Source organism: Pelodiscus sinensis, chromosome 2 (genome assembly GCF_052426305.1).
Source record: "Pelodiscus sinensis isolate ZL-2025 chromosome 2, ASM5242630v1, whole genome shotgun sequence".
Taxonomy (NCBI): Eukaryota; Metazoa; Chordata; order Testudines; family Trionychidae; genus Pelodiscus; species Pelodiscus sinensis.
Window position 1 is genome coordinate 222639594 of NC_143053.1, and position 12954 is coordinate 222652547.

At 43.3% G+C, this 12954-nt stretch overlaps 1 protein-coding gene, 1 long non-coding RNA gene and 1 pseudogene across 4 annotated transcripts in view; 1 reads left to right on the forward strand and 2 right to left on the reverse strand.

The window, feature by feature from the left end:
- CACNB2 (calcium voltage-gated channel auxiliary subunit beta 2) overlaps positions 1-12954 on the forward strand; it is a 382137-nt gene that overhangs the window by 267784 nt on the left and 101399 nt on the right. The window lies entirely within an intron of this gene.
- The window catches only part of LOC142827355 (uncharacterized), a 47337-nt gene that overhangs the window by 3646 nt on the left and 30737 nt on the right, over positions 1-12954 (reverse strand). The window contains exon 2 of the long non-coding RNA XR_012902063.2: positions 12055-12127. This is a non-coding gene — a long non-coding RNA (uncharacterized LOC142827355). The remainder of the gene's footprint in view (positions 1-12054; positions 12128-12954) is intronic.
- LOC149525436 (uncharacterized) lies at positions 81-7333 on the reverse strand (annotated as a pseudogene).

Here is a 12954-nt window from a genome sequence, read left to right on the forward strand (position 1 = left end):
ATTCATCCATCAACCTAGCTGCTGCCTCTCAGACAGGTGGAGTACCTATGGCAATGGGAAGTAGCATCTTCACTGAAGTGCTACAGTGCTGCAACTTCAGGTTTATTAAATGTAAACAAGCTCTAGAAGAAATAGCAGAAGAAATTCAGAGGAGTAAATACTACTACTTCTCACCTGGCATTGCCAGCATCAGGAATCCAAGATTAAGAGTCTGCCCCCCCAAATTATAGTTTTTTTAATTGGGTTTCTTTTTTCTTCTGGTTTTATAGCTTTTCAGGTACAGTTGGGACATTCTCAAGCTCTTCTCTATGACAATGACAGAAATGTACGTTTTTTTCCTCAAGTTTCTTAAATGAAAGTTTTAAATTCTTGCATGTCCTATGACTCCAGGAACTGGATCTTTTAGGAAAGTACCAAATTCTGCAAGACTCATAATAAAATCAGGAGCATTAACTGTACCTGCCCATTTACCTGTCAATTTGTATCCTGTTCTCCATTAAGAAAGTGAAAGAGTGGGAGGAGTCCTGGCCATTCCTGTTCACTTCAGAAGCAAAAGCCCTCCTGTATACACCACCACATCAACGTCCTCCTTTGTCCCTGTGCTTATGTGCTTTAAAAAACACATTCTTTGAATAAAATCCATTTTAATAGTTTCTGAGTTGGGCTGTCTTTAGCAAACTGCTGAATTATTGGAGTTTAAAGTTTATAAGAATTGAAGATGCTGGATGACCTGTTAAATCATGCCAACCAGTTAGAATGATGATATCAGATTCCATTTTATGGCAGAGAACTCATTGTTCCTGAAGCAAATTAGGGTTGTTCCTGAAGCAAATTAGGGTTGTTGTGTTTTCCACAAAGGTGCTGGAAATGGAAATGTTTGTTCTACAAAACACATTTAGTCAGCAGAGAGAGCAGTAGTGTACGAACAACCTTCTTGTTTAAATAGAAGAGGCTTGTTGGCTTCATATTTTCCGTGTAACATTTTTTTTATCCAGATTTGTTGACATTTAGGGCATGTAGCAAGGTCTGTGTATTTTTCTCAGCTTTCTCTGAGTGAACAGGCTGAGCAGGATAGGAGTTATTTCAGGGCTGGGGAAACTTCGTTGATGGTTCAAGAGTTCTGATGTATACATTTTTTTCAGGTTTTGTATATCTTTTCTTTAAATACAGGTATTTAAAGAATTTGCTAGATTTTAAATAAATCAATTCATACAGTAGGAAGATCTGTTCGGACAAAGCCTATTGCAGTATTTGGCATAATGATGTAAATGAGGGTATGTCTACACTACCACCCTAGTTCGAACTAGGGTGGTTAATGTAGTCATACGAACTTGCAAATGAAGCCCGGGATTTGAATTTCCCAGGCTTCATTTGCATGTTGCCAGGCGCCGCCATTTTTAAATGTCCGCTAGTGCGGACTCTGTGCCCGCGGCTACACGCGGCATGAACTATATAGTTTGGAATAGGAAGCCTAGGATGAAGTAAACTTGGTAGACTCTGTGTTCTGAAAAATGATTCTGTAATGATACAGTAGTGCCATGTTTACATCTCAGTGGTCTCTTATGAAATGCACTTAGTTCAGGGATGGGCAAGAGAGCCTCCTCTGGCCAGATCCAGCCTGCCAAACCATTTGATCCAGCCCACTGCTGCCCTAACACTCCCCTGCCCCCAGGCCAATCAAGACCTGGGGACACAGGAGTGTGCAAAGTCTCTCCCCTCCCCTGCTCCCCTACCAGGGGTGCATAACACCTAGAGTGAACTGCCAGCTGTTCTGAACAGCTAATGATTCACTATAGGTGCTGTACACCCATTGCAGGGTAGAGGCAGGGGCAAAGACTTTACATGCTCTCCTGCCTCCAGCCCCTGATCATTCTGGGGGTGGGGAGGATCGTGTGAACATTCCTCCCAGTCTTCAAGGGGTGCATGGCACTTAGAGTGAACCAGCAGCTATTCAGAACAGGAAAAACTTAAAAAACAACAAATAGTCTGGTAGCACTTAAAAGACTAACAAAACATGCAGATGGTATCCTGAGCTTTCATGGGCACAGCCCACTTCTTCAGATGACTGGAGTGTTGGAAGTCCAGAACCAAGAATAAATAAGGAGAGGACGGGGGGGAGGGGGGGGAGGAAAGGACATCGGGTAGAAGACCACCCCAGTCCCCTCACCACCCACAAAATCACCTGGCATGCACCCCCCCCATCCACAAGAGGCCCCAATCCCACAGCCTCCCACAGCGCTCCACTATCGATCAATGGGAGCTGCAGGAACAGCATCTGCAGGCAAGGACAGCACATGAAGACCCCCTGTGCTGACCCTCCCAGGGGCTACAGGGACATGCCTGCCACCTCCAGGACCACAACCACCATCAGGACAATTACTCTGGACATGACAGGTTAGGCTTTTTAGAACTCACTTCTAAAAGGGTTAGCCGAGCCAGTCTGTAACAGGAAAAAACTTAAAAAAACAACTAATAGTCTATTAGCACCTCAAAGACTAAATAGTTAAAAGAGGCTGATAAGAACCATTAGTTTGCACTAGGAAAGGAAGAGTGCTAACACCAGATTCTACATAGAAATCAAGAACCATTAGCACCTTCATTATTTGTTAGGTTGATAATCTGCGAGCCATCCAATATCACGATTTAGACCAATATTGAGAGTTAAACTTGAGAATGAAGTGGAGTTCCAATCCTTCTCTGTGTGTTTGGCTTGTGGAATTGGTCTGAAACAAAACAGTAACTTGTAGATCCCTTAAGTGTCCAGGGAGATTAAAGTGTTCCCCAACAGGTTTTTGTGTGTTGCCTTTACGTATATCTGATTTGTGTCCATTCATTCTTTCTCGTAGGGACTGTACAGTTTGTCCAATATATATGCCCCACTGTGATCCCCATTAAGGGATCTACAAGTTGCTGTTTTGAAGTTATTTGAAATAGTGGTTTGGCTGAGTAGACGCAAAGTTATTTTGGAATAGTGGTCATTATTCCAAAATAACTTTGCTGTGTAGACATACCCCTCATCTCAAAAAAAAATATATTCGAAAAGGGCAATAAAGAGGGCAACAAAAATCATTGGGGCTTTGGAACGGGTCCCATATGAAGAGAGATTAGAAAGACTTGGACTTTTCATCTGAGAAAAGAGGAGACTAAGGGGGGATATGATAGAGGTCTATAAAATCATGACTGGTGTGAAAAAAAGTGAATAAGAAAAAAGTTATTTACTTATACCCACAATATAAGAACTAGAGGTCTTCTCAGATCCCAACTAAACTAGTAGCATATGTTTAAAATGTCTAGTAGCTTGAGCTCAAAACATGATATAACTTAAAATTGAATGAACTTTAAATGCTTATTTAGTTCAGCAAGTGACAAAGATTGTGCTCTATTACTTAACTGATTCAGTTTAATTCTGTGATGTTTCTGTCTTTGAAATAAATCTGTCACAAAGTTTTAACTGAAACCTTCCTTGGGGGAATTCTTGATTGAAATGTGTGGCACCCTTTGGCTCCAGCTTGTCTATAATGTTTTGTAAAATGAAGGCCTCTCATACTTTTTAAACTAGGCTTTGAATCTCCTAGGTTTTCTGAGATGTATTAAGTTGTTCCATATCCTATTGTGTTGGCAATCATTTAAACTCCATGGCAGAAGTGGAAAATTGATGTTTGCGTGATGGTGTATGTACTTATAATAGGTTAAATGTAGTCATGCTCATCTAAGTTACAGTGATTGTTCTGAAAGGGCTATCCAGTTTTGTCAACTTTTTTCTTGAGTGAGTAGTATAGCAAATCAAGGGGCCCCACTGCTAAAACTATTACCCACTCCTGGCCTGAGGTATAGTCCACATCAGTTTGAAATGGATGAAATCTGCATGCAGAAAGGGAACTAAGATAATGGTTCCTCACCTGTTAAAGATTATAATCTTTGTCTGGGCCTACTTAGTAGAACTAGATTTTTTTTTTTCCCCCATCAGTTACCTTTTCAGTAATTCACTGGTAAGGTTTAATAGTAATGGTTTTAGTCTGTCAGAATGTACAAAGCTGATGAAGTAAAATATGCCTGGCTCTTGCTATCTCAAGTCTGGAAAATCTTATCACAGACTGTTTAAAGGAACACAACATTGTTGGTGGAAGTACTTTGACATTCCCATTGATTGCAAATCAGATGAAATATTTGAAGACATTAGCAAAGAACAGTGTTTTGTTTGTGTAACCCCAACAGACGCAACCAGACCTGGAACCTGTGGAGCTTAGTACATGAGCCTCTACTGCTTGAGCTATAATGTCAGCTGGCTCTCAGGTAAAGCCATAAACAAGTCCAGCCAAAAAGTATGCGGGGCCCAAGGCAGCACGCTGAGCCACACGGCCACGTGGCTTCCAGCTGGGAGCTGGGCAGCGTGGGGCCCTGAATGCGTGGTGTTGCGGGGCCCTGAACGCATGGGGTCCAAGGTGACCGCCTCGCTCACCTTGCTCAAGGGCCAGGCCTGGCCAGAAAGCACATTTATTGTTTCTCTCTGTAAGTGTTCTAAGTGCCACTACACATGGAAGAGTGAACCACACCCAGAAAGTGTGTGGGTTACGTAGGCAAAAAGACTAGGTATTCAAAGTGGCTATATGTGGATGCAGTAACAGTATTGTTGTACCCTCTTAGGGAGACTACTTACATGGAAGGTAATAAAAAGAGTCTTGTCCTGCTTCAGGATCTGCTAGCACAATCCACTATCTCCATGCTGGGTCTCATTTAGTGAAATTTGAGCATCCTAAAGTCAAAAGGCTGTTACATTCTATACTAGTTGGCATTTCCTAAGGGCTGACAATTTCATGCTCAGCCAAATATTGACAAAGGGATCTATTACTAAGGCTAGATTATTGTCCATCAGTCTAGTTGAGCACACATCTGCCAACAATGCTATTTCATGTAAACACTATAAATGACTGACTTTGGGAAAAGTACCACCACTTTTTCTCTCTTTTAAGAGCCATGCAGTCAAAATGCCCCAGGTAGCCCCTCCAAAACAGGGTCAATTCTACAGGCCCCATGTAATAAAATAATAGTCCCATCTCTTAGATAGTGACTAGACAGAAAGGTGGAGGAAAACAAATACATGGGAAAGCAGAGATAGAAAGGGTGATGCCACAGTAAAGCAAGTAGGTAAGGAACAATAAACTCTAGACTAATTTTGCCATCCGTCAAGCTATTGTTGGCTGGTAAGGCTTTGTAATAATCATGACAGAGGTAAATATGAAGGCCACATCTCTAGTCCTGTGTATGACAACTGAGTTAAAAGGTGTTCCCCGGTTTTCTTCCCAATATCTCTATTTTTAATTTTAAATGGTGCCAGGATGCATTCCATTTGCCTTGTAGTGATGTGACATTTAAACTCTTGCTTTGTATTTATGCTGTTTTAGAGTGTTTATACACTACTTATTTAACAAATTATACAGTACAAAGAATTCATGAAGCAGCATGTTAAACAAGGATATATTTTTTTATACAAAACTACATGCTGACAAACATGTAAAATATATTCTGTAGCTTTTACAAATGCAACTCTCTTCTTCCTAACATTTTAAATCTATGACTTCAGTAATACACACACTGTTTTCTTGGTTATTTCTTATAGCAATTATTCCATTTTAGTACATGTTTGAATGTGTAAGAGTTTGAGCTTTTCAACTATGGAAAAATCTTTGATCCACTTTGGAAACCATATTCACTGTGAGGACTGACTACAGCCAGTCCCCAAGTTGCGAATGGTCGACTTATGACCATTTGCAGTTACGACCAAAGCTGTCGTAAATGGCAGACTCCGAGTTATGAACGCAATCCGTGCTTACGAATGGCGCGGTTGCGTGTAACTCAATGGGGTCCGACTTACGAACAAACCGAGTTACGACCAATTGCTTGGTCTGTAACCGGTTCGTTAGTCGGGAAGAGGCTGTATAGATAATTGTGACAGCAGTTGGTAATATCAATGATTCTTGAATATGTAGATATTTAAGAAGACATTTTTCACCAAATAGTTAATATTGATGTAAATACACATTCTGACAAAATGTTTGTCACATGATTCTGTGCTAGCAACCCTAAGGAAATATTGACAAATCCAATTATCTTATCTTTCAGAGCAGGGGTCGGCAACCCCTGGCACACATGCCACAAGTGGCATGTGAGCTGATTTTTACTGGTACATGGGGCGGAATCTCAGCCCTGCCCCTTCCCTCCCCACCGCACAGTGGAGAGCCTGTGCTGCGGCTCAAGACTCAGCCATGCAGCTGCAGGCTGGAGCACTAGCTCTGGCTTCCTGCTGGGGGAGCAGGGAGAGGTGTGTGTGCTCCTCCCTGGGGCTGCCTCCTGCTTCGGAAGGGCTGTTGTGGAGAAAGGATCTTCCGCTGCCTATTGCGCATTCTCCTTCTCCTCCTCCTCCTCATTCATCATTATCAAACAATAACAGCATCCTCTTCATTGTTGCCCGATGTCATGTGAGCCTCCTAGTAGGTATCCACAGAGAGTTTTGGGATACTGGTAGGGTCCCCATCTAGAATGATATGCAGTTGCTCATAGAAGCAGCATGTCTGTGGCTGAGAACGAGAATGACTGTTCATGTCCCTTGTCTGCTGGTACACTTGTCTGAGCTCCTTTATTTTCACATGGCATTGCTTTGTGTGTCCCTCATGTAGCCCTTGTTCCCCCGTGCAACTTTGACACAGATGTCAGAATTTCATCTGCTGGTTTGGAGCTCTGCCTGCACAGACTATTGTCTCCACACAGCCATCAGATCCGGTGTTTCCTCTATGCTGCATGCTGAAGGCATTTGCAGTACTGGGCACGCATGGTCAGCTGTGCTAGTGAGCTCTCCATGCTGTTCCAATGGGAAATGAAAGTTCAAAAGTTCCTGGAGCTTTTCCTGTGTACCTGGCTGAAGTGCAGTGGAGTTGAAAATGCTGCCCAGAGCAGTCACAGCAGAAATCTCCTGGAGGCCTGTCCCTGCGAATTACAGGTGTCTGTGTCTACACTAACCCAAGTAAAGTTAGATGCTTGACTGTAGCACTATGCCCCTCTAACAGAGGTGGAGTATGGGAGTTGATTTTACAAGTCCTTTAGGTTGGTGGAAAGGACTTGGTAGAGTGGATACACACATTGTAAATTCACTCTAATGTGACATATGTCAACCCATGCCATAGTGTAGACCAGCCCTAGTTACATTTATCTTTGTCTTTGCCACTGTAAGTCTAGACTTAGCAATACTCTGTTGGGTCTGACTCTGAAGACCGAAAACCCTATTACAACATGCAGTAGGCTGTCTCCTTAGGAAGACAAGTAGATGATAAAGCATCATGTTAAAACAAATAACAGAAATATTCAAAATGCAAGACTTGGAAGCAATGATAGATTTTAGCAACCCAGACATGTGTTAGTAAAAGAAATAAAGGATAACACAAACTGCCTCAGCACATTCAAGCATCTTATTGGAAGTGTGCTGCTTACCAGGAGCTCGCATTCAGGATGTGACCGAGAGTCTTCCAAAAGTGATTAAACCTTTGAATTGCTATCCCTTCCTGCTTCTCCATGTAGGGACTAACGATATGGCCAAGAATGACCTTGAGCAGGTCACAGCACATTATGTAGTGCTGGGAAGAAGGATCAAAACATTTGAAGTGCAAGTGGTATTCTTGTCCATCCTCCCTATTGAAGGAAAAGGTCCAGGTAGGGATCGTTGAATTGAGGAAGTAAACGCGTGGTTGCGCAGCTGGTGTCAGAGAGAGGGCTTTGGTTTCTTCAACCATAGGACTCTGTTCCTGGCACAAGGATTGTTAGGAAGAGATGGGATCCACCTAACCAAGAGAGGAAAGAGCATCTTTGCGGGCAGGCTTGCAAACCTCGTGAGGAGGGCTTTAAACTAGGTTTGTTGGGGGATGTTGACCAAGCCCTGTGGTAAGTGAGGAAGTCAAATTCTAGGAAGAAACACAAAGAGGAACGAGCAACAAGGGAGGATCCCTGATTCAGATGGAGAAGGTAGGATGATCAGCTGGTTATCTAAGGTGTTTGTACAAAAATGTAAGAAGCCTGGGAAACAAACAGAAAGAATTAGAAGCCCTGGCCCAGTCAAAGAACCATGATTTGATTGGAATAACAGAGACTTGGTGGGATGACTCGCATGACTGGAGTACTGTCATGGAAGGGTATAAACTGTTCAGGAAGAACAGGCAGGGAATAAAAGGATGAGAAGTTGCATTGTATGTAAGACAGCAGTATGATTGCTCAGAGCTCCAGTATATAGAAGGAGAAAAGCCTGAGGAGAGTCTATGGGTTAAGTTTAGAGATGGAAGCAACAGGGTGAAGTTGTGGTTGGTGTCTGCTATAGACTACCGAATCAGGTGGATGAGGTAGATGAGATTTTCTTCAGACAAGTGAGAGAAGCTTCCAGATGGCAGGCCCTGATTCTCATGGGGGTCTTTAATCAACCTGACATCTGTTGGGAGACTAATAGAGCAGTACACAGACAATCCAGGAAGTTCTTGGAGAATGTTGGATAACTTCTTGGTACAAGTGCTGAAGGAACCGAGCAGAGGCCATGCACAGCTTGACCTGCTGTTCACAAACAGGGTGGAACTAGTAGGGGAAGTAGAGGTGGGTGACAACCTGGGAAGCAGTGATCATGATTCGGTAGATTTCAGGATCCTGATCAAAGGAAGAAAGAAGAGTAGCAAAATACACACCCTGGACTTCAGAAAAGCAGACTTTGACCCCCTTAGAGAACTGATGGGCAGGATTCCCTGGGATGCTTACATGAAGGGGAAAGGAGTCCAGGAGAGCTGGAAGTATTTTAAAGAAGCCTTATTAAAGGCACAGGAAGAAACCATCCCGATGTGCAGCAAGAAAAGCAAATATGGTAGGCAACCAGATTGGCTTACTGGGGACATCCTTGGTGAGCTTAAACACAAAGGAAGCTTACAAGAAGTGGAAACTTGGACAGACAACTAGGGAGGAGTATAAATATATTGCTCAAGAATGCAGGGGAATTATCAGGAAGGTGAAAGCGCAATTAGAATTGCAGCTAGCAAGAGATGTGAAGGATAACAAAAAAGGTTTCTACAGGCATGTTAGCAATAAGATGATGATCAGACAGGGTGTGGGGCCCTTACTGGATGAGGTAGGTAACGTAGTGACAGATGATGTGGGAAAAGCTGAAGTACTCAATGCTTTCTTTGCCTCTGTCTTCACGGACGAGGTCAGCTCCCAGACAAATGCACTAAGCAATGCAGTATGGGAAGGAGGCGGACAGCCCTTGTTGGGGAAAGAACAAATTAGGAACTATTTAGAAAAGCTAAACATACACAAATCCGTGGGCCTGGATTCAATGCATCCGAGGGTACTGAGGGAGTTGGCAGATGTCATTGTGGAGCCTTTGGCTATTATCTTTGAAAACTCATGGAGATCGGGAGAGATCCTGGATGATTGGAAAAAGGCAAATGTAGTGCCCATCTTTAAAAAAGGAAAGAAGGACAATCCAGGGAACTACAGACCAGTCAGCCTTACCTTGGTCCCCGGAAAAATCATGGAGGGGATCCTCAAGAAATCCATTTTGAAGCACTTGGACGAGGGGAAAGTGATCAGGAATAGTCAACATGGATTCACGAAGGGCAAGTCATACCTGACCAATCTGATTAGCTTCTATGATATGAGTTGAATATGAGTCAACAGTGTGATGCTGTTGCAAAAAAAGCAAATATGATTCTAGGTTGTATCAACAGGTGTGTTGTAAGCAAAACTCGTGAAGTCATTCTGCTGCTCTACTCTGCACTAGTTAGGCCTCAGCTGGAGTACTGTGTCCAGTTCTGGGCGCCACATTTCAAGAAAGATGTGGAGAAATTGGAAAGGGTACAGAGAAGAGCGACAAGAATGATTAAAGGTTTAGAGAACATGACCTATGAAGCCAGGCTTCATGAACTGGGCTTGTTTAGTTTGGAAAAAAGAAGATTAAGGGGGGACATGATAGCAGTTTTCAAATATCTAAAACGGTGTCACAAGGAGGAAGGAGAAAATTTGTTCCTCTTGGTTTCTAAGGACAGGACAAGGAGTAATGGGCTTAAAGTGCAGCAGGGGAGGTTTAGATTGGCCATTAGGAAAAAATTCCTAACTGTCAGGGTGGTCAAATATTGGAATAAATTGCCAAGGGAGGTGGTAGAATCTCCCTCTCTGGAGATATTTAAGAACAGGTTAGATAGACATCTGTCAGGGATGGTGTAGGTGGAGCTTGGTCCTGCCTTGAGGGCGGGGGGCTGGACTCGATGACCTCTTGAGGTCCCTTCCAGTCCTATTAGTCTATGATTCTATGATGAGGTAACTTGTTCTGATGATATGGGAAAGTCAGTGGATGTGATATACCTTGCTTTAGCAAAGCTTTTGATACGGTCTCCCACAATATTCTTGCCAGCAAGTTAAGGGAATATAGATTGGATACATGGACTGTAAGATGGATAGAAAGATGGATAGACTATCAGGCCCAACGGATAGTGATCAAAGGCTTGATATCAGGCTGGTGGTTGGTTTCTAACAGAGTGCCCCAAGGATCTGTTCTTGGACCAGTTTTGTTCAACATCTTTATAGTTGAACCTGGATGGGGGGATGGATTGCACCCTCAGCAAGTTTGCAGATGACATTGAGCTAGGGGAGAGGTAGAAATCAGGGATAGGGTCCAGAGTGACCTGGACAGATTAGATGATTGGACCAAAAGAAATCTGATGAGGTTCAACAAGGACTAGCATAGCATTGTTACAGGCTGAGGACCGACTGGCTAAGTAGCAGTTCTGCAGAAAAGGACCTGGGGATTACAGTAGATGAGAAGCTAGATATGAGTCAACAGTGTGCCCTTATAGCCAAGAGGGCTAATGGCATATTAGGATGCATTAGGAGGAGCATTGCCAGCAGATCCAGAGAAGTGATTATTCCCCTTTATTCGGTTCTGGTGAGGCCACATCTGGAGTATTGTGTACAGTTCTGGGCCCCCCACTATAGAAAGGATGTGGACTTATTGGAGAGGGTCCAGCAGAGGTGACCAAAATGATAAGGGGGCTAGAGCGTGTGACCTATGAGGAGAGACTGAGGGATTTGGGTTTGTTTAGTCTGCAGAAGCGAAGAGTGAGGGGGGATTTGATAGCAGCCTTCAACTTCCTGAAGGGAGGTTCCAAAGAGGATTGAGAGAGGCTGTTCACAGTAGTGACAGATGGCAGAACAAGGAGCAATGGTCTCAAATTACAGTTGGAGAGGTCTAGAGTTGGATATTAGGGAAAAATTATTGCACTAGGAGGGTGGTGAAGCACTGGAATGGGTTACCTAAGAAGGTGGTGCAATCTCCATCCCTAGAGGTTTTTAAGTCTCGGCTTGACAAAGCCCTGGCTGGGTTGATTTAGTTGGAATTGGTTCTGCCTTGGGCAGGGGGCTGGACCTGATGACTTCCTGAAGTCTCTTCCAGCTCCATGAGTCTATAATTCACTTCTAGTTTCAGAACATGGAGGAAGTAACCAGGGAAACAGTTATTTTAGACTTAATTCTGATTAATGGGGGAACTCTTTGCAGTCATGAAAGTTAAATGATAGATCCTGTGCTTCTAAGGAAAGGAAGACATGAGAGCAGCTGAATAAACACAATGGAATTCAAAAATGCAGATTTTAACAAACTCAAGAGTACTCTTTCCCTCTTTTTAAGGGGAAAAAATAGTTCAGGGAAGCTGGCAGTTTCTGAGAGAGACACTGTTAGACACAACAACACACTGTCCAGATGTACAAGAAAAATATACTATTAAGAGGCCAGTTTGGTCTTCATGAGCTCTTTACTTACTTGATGATCAAAAATGAATCTTACAAGAAGTGGAAATGTTGACAAATTGCTAGGTAGAAAGAAGTACAAAAGAATAACACAGGCATTTAGGGACAAAATCAGAAAGGCTAAGGCACAAAGTGTGTTATTCCTAGCATCGGACATAAATATCCTTTCAGAAGAGAATATTTAAATACATTTGGAGCAAGAGAAAGACTAAGGCAAGTGAAAGTCCCCTACTTAGAGGTGAAGGAGCCTCTTTGCCGCCCTCAACTGCAGACGGAGCACCAACTTTTCTCCTTCTCTTCATTCTCTGTAGATAGAAATTGAGTTCTAGTTAGTTAGTTAAATATTGTTCTGTTTTCATTCTAATAGTTGATAGAATTACTTTAAAAATATTTCTCATACATAGTTAGTTAGCAATTGTAAATAGTTACTGTGCAGTCTCTCGGGGCAGCGCATTGCGTGCAGCATACCTCTCAGGCCTTTATATATATATATAAAAAAAAAAAGCGAACAAGGACAGCATAAAAGCATGCAGACAAAATGCCAGGCTCCCCGGGATTGAAAAAAATGTGAGAAATGCTGTGACCCTATGCTCACTTCAGATGGCCACGGCTCCTGTATTTGCTGCCTGGGTGATACTCATGTCCCCCGGAAATGTGTTCATTGTTGCAGCCTCATGGCCAAGGCTTGTAAGTACAGAGTGTTAAGGCTGCATATGCTACTGTTTGAGCACTGTAAGTGCTCAAGCCTCAGTCAAACAAGAAGGGCAGAAATCACTCCAAGGCTTCTTCCCCACAGAGGAAACCCGCAAGCTCCCCTGCACCTAAGACGCTGTCAAAAAGAAAGGTCTCACTAGCCTGTTCCCACCCGCCGCAAATGAGCATGGGAGATAAGCCAGGCACTTTGGGCATTGAATGCCTCCATGCCACAATCGTCCCAGAATCAAAACCATGATTGGCAAAGAGTGATTGGTTACCCTGGCGCCAAGGAGATCTGACACCCATGGCCTGGACAAGTCCACAGCACCGCCAGCACCATCTGGAACCACAGGGCTGAAGAAAGCTAGGTCTAAATCCTCCAAACCCTTGTCTCGCACACCGAGCCTGGAGTCAGCGCCATCACTGCCGGCATCAG